Source organism: Pristiophorus japonicus, unplaced genomic scaffold, assembly GCF_044704955.1.
Source record: "Pristiophorus japonicus isolate sPriJap1 unplaced genomic scaffold, sPriJap1.hap1 HAP1_SCAFFOLD_333, whole genome shotgun sequence".
Lineage (NCBI taxonomy): Eukaryota > Metazoa > Chordata > Chondrichthyes > Pristiophoridae > Pristiophorus > Pristiophorus japonicus.
Genome location: NW_027253139.1, coordinates 747,879 through 751,955, shown reverse-complemented (window position 1 = coordinate 751,955; position 4,077 = coordinate 747,879). Strand labels below are relative to the sequence as shown.

The 4,077-nt window shown below is 49.9% G+C and overlaps 1 long non-coding RNA gene across 1 annotated transcript; it reads right to left on the bottom strand.

Annotated features, from left to right (window-relative positions):
* Positions 1-521: 521 nt before the first annotated feature.
* Positions 522-1,967, bottom strand: LOC139249798 (uncharacterized). The gene is made up of 2 exons (XR_011591229.1): positions 1,468-1,967; positions 522-1,210 (listed from the first exon to the last, which is right to left on the bottom strand). It is a non-coding gene; the product is annotated as an uncharacterized lncRNA (long non-coding RNA).
* Between the last annotated feature and the right edge of the window lie 2,110 nt (positions 1,968-4,077).

The following is a 4,077-nucleotide window of genomic DNA, read 5'->3' as shown; positions in this document are numbered from 1 at the left end:
GCGAGAGAAAGCGAGGGAGATACACACACAGAGACAGGAGAGAATGACGGAGACACACACACACAGACAGAGAGAGAGAATCACACACAGGAGAAAGAGACAGAGACACACGGGAGAGAAAGAGAGACACACAGGAGAGAAAAAGAGATACACACATGGGAGAGAGAGGAGAGAAAGAGAGCGACAGAGACAGCGGAAAGAGGAGAGAAAGAGAACGCGAGGTAGGGAATGAGAGAAAAAGGAGAGGGAATAGAGCAGAGAAAGAGATGAGAGAGAAACTTTGAATTGAGCGTTAACCCTTTCGCTGCTGGGCAGGGCTGCTGTGTAGAAAGCTTGTCTGCTGTTACAGTATATTAACAAGCTGCCGCTACATAACTAAAGTACGCAGTACAACATCACTGAGCTCAAACACCAGCATTCCCAATATTCATTGCAAATTCAAACTGCATACTGACATCTGGCCAAATAAGTGTCAGAAATAAACAAGGTAAAATGCCACAACAAATAAATTGGACACAGAGTGAGACCAATATGCAGTTTATTTTTTAACAAACAGAGATGTTGTAAGCTCCGCAGCATTAATAAAGAACCTTTCACATTGTACGACAACCAACAGCATCCACTGGTAACATCATCACAGAAGGTTGGGGATAGGGTCACACCCAATCACAGTGAAACTCATCAATAAATACAAAGTCAGGACTAGACTTGCAGACAGCCAACAGACACGGCTGACACTAAGCACACCCACTGGCTGTAACCCGAGCGAGGTTCAATCATTCGGCAGTGACAACAAGGCCCAGCACAGTGCATTTCCGTCTGCAAGAGCGTTCATCAGTAAAACTATCTGCCATATCCACCATTAAACAGAATGCAATTGCTTTTCAAACAAAGAAAAATAAGATATCTACATAAAATATCAGGGTTTTTAAAATGTTCAAATATTGCCAAATACAAGAATTGTATAATATATTTCCACACAATTCCCCTGCCCACCCTGGGAGGAATCTGAAGAGGAGTTCAGCTGTGGGTCTAATAAATATCAAAATCTAATTCACAATGAGGTTGTCCTTGATATTGCACATGCTCAGTGCATTGCTGAGGCTGGGGTGCGAGGAGGTAATATCCCACTGGTAACGTGGTCACAGTTCATTCCCTTCCTTCCTTCCCAGAAATGGCTTGCCTGGGAACCAGCGACATCCAGGAAATTCTGGTGAGGAAGGGCAGAGCACATCTGTTTGTTTAGAAGGCTGCATGGCTGTTAAGGAAAGTCTTTTTACAGGTCAAATGTGGTGCATTCATAAATTCAACAATACAGCTGCAACTTTAAACTCGAACACAGAAGCCGATCAGCCCACAATGGTTAGGCCAGCAAGGCAAAAGTCCATTATTACCAATCATGCAAATTTTAAGTCAACATTTTTTTTTAAGACTGAAGTGTGTTAAAATAAAACTGTGCACACATACCTTGCAATGCAATCGATGACCTTTTAAATTAATAGGGTCAAAACCTTGCCGCTATCATTCTGTTCCTCCCATATGTATGCGTACCGATTGATGCGGTTTCTTCAGCAGATGCAACTAGACTGTTCAAGCACTTAGCAGCACAGACATTCATCTGAACGGAAAACGGTACACGCCAAGAGAAGGGGCAGGCACAGCTTGTTTGCTTTAAAAAAAGGGAACTTTAAAAAAAATAAACTCCACTTCCTTCAGTTGATGGTTTAGTGAATGTCATTGCCACAAACCCTTGCAAGTGCAGGTGCAGGAGGCCTCGGTGGAGCCCGCAGACCATGTTCCCACTGGCGAGCAGCTTCGATGGAAGGTGCATGGCGACAGGAGGTCAAGACAACTTTGCTTACAGGAGCGAGCTAGTTAACTTAAAGCCAATGCACTTTGCACGGGTCGGTCCAGTTAGCTCAGTGGTAGCGCCCACAATTCACCAGATCCCTTTGGCCCCCAGTCACTCAAGAAGGTCAGTCAAATGTCTCTCTTTTTAAAAAAAATAACACAAATCACGAGTGAAAAGTAATCCCAATCAGAGTTAGAGATTTTCCTGTTTATCGATGAACGATAAAAGCATCGACTCTGCTCATTGTCAACAGCCCAGTTTCACATCAAACATTCAGTCCACACAAGTGCCAGGCAATGACCATCTCCAAACAAGAATCACCGACCCTTCCCCCCCGTCGCTCGCTCCCCTTCACCCCCCCCCTCACTCTCTCCCCTTCCCCCCCCCTCGCTCTCTCCGCTTCCCCCCCCCTCGCTTCCTCCCCTTCACCCCCTAGCTCTGCCCCCTCCCCCACCTCAACTCTCTCTTTCCCCCCCTGCCCTTTCATGCTCTCTCTATCCTCCCCTCCACTCTCTATCCTTCCCCTCCCCCACGCGCTCTCTCCCTCCTCCCCTCTCGCTCCCTCTCTCCCCCCTCCCCCCCCATGCTCTCTCTCCCCCCCCACCCTGCGCTCTCTCACCCCCCCCCCCACCCCGCGCTCTCTCAACCCCCCACCCTGCGCTCTCTCACCCCCTCTCTCCCCCCCTCGCGCACTCCCTGCCCCCCCACTGCTGATGTATTACAGAAAGGACATTGCAACACTTGGGGGATGATTTTGATGGCTGACTGTGCTCAGTGCCAGTTGGTTAAGGTCTGGTGCTCTGGATCTGAGCTGGTGATGAGCAGAGCGATTCCCTCTCTGCCCAGCACATTTTGACACCAACCTTCATTCATCCTGTGTCCTGGCCTCTCTGAGTGGCTGGATTCCTGTACACAAGGCATGTCGCTTCCTCAGAAACCATCAGCTTATCATAATACAGTATCGGTTTCCAAAACAAACACAAGCATGCGTTTATATAGCGCCTTTCACAACCTCCAGATGGCTCAAAGCGCTTTACAGCCAATGAAGTACTTTTTGATGTGTACTCACTGTTATAATGTGGGAAACGCGGTGGCCAATTTGCGCACAGCAAGCTCCCACAAACAGCAATGTGATAAATACCAGATAATCTGTTTTTGTTATTTAGGTTCAGGAATAAATATTGGCCAAAGACACCGAGGATAACTCTGATACCTGATAACTCTGATAGACAGGCCCTTGGTTTAACATCTCATCTAAAAGATGGCACCTCCGACAGTGAGGCGCTCCCTCAGAACTGCCCCTCCGACAGTGCAGCGCTCCCTCAATACTGCCCCTCTGACAGTGCAGGTCTCCCTCAGTACTACCCCACCGACAGTACAGAACTCCCTCAGTACTACCCTTCCGACAGTGCAGGTCTCCCTCAGATCTGCCCCTCCGACAGTGTGGCACTCCCTCAGCAGTGCCCCTGCGACAGTGCGGCACTCCCTCAGCAGTGCCCCTGTGACAGTGCGGCGCTCCCTCAGTACTGACCCTCCGTCAGTGCAGCACTCCCTCAGTCATCATCATAGGCCATAGGCAGTCCCTCGGGATCGAGGAAGACTTACTTCCACTCTTAGCATGAGTCCTTAGGTGGCTGAACAGTCCAATACGAGAACCACAGACTCTGTCACAGGTGGGACAGATAGTTGCTGAGGGAAGGGGTGGGTGGGACAGGTTTGCCGCATGCTCTTTCCACTGCCTGCCCTTGTTTTCTGCATGCTTTCGGTGATGAGACTCGAGGTGCTCAGTGCCCTCCCAGATGCACTTCCTCCACTTAGGGTGGTCTATGGCCATGGACTCCCAGGTGTCAGTGGGGATGTTACACTTTATCAGGGAGGCTTTGAGGGTGTCCTTGTAACGTTTCCTCTGCCCGCCTTTGGCCCGTTTGCCGTGAACGAGTTCCGAGTAGAGCGCTTGCTTTGGGAGTCTTGTGTCTGGCATGCGAACTATGTGGCCTGCCCAGCGGAGTGTGTCCAGGCCAACATTCCCAGCATTGAAGCAGTGACCACACTCCCTCAGTACTGCCGCTCTGCCAGTGCTGCACTCCCTCAGTACTGTCGCTCCGACAGTGCGGCGCTCCCTCAGTACTGTCCCTCCGACAGTGCAGTGCTCCCTCAGTACCGCCACTCCCACTGTGCAGCGCACCCTCAGTACTGCCTCGCCGACAATGCAGCACTCCACCATT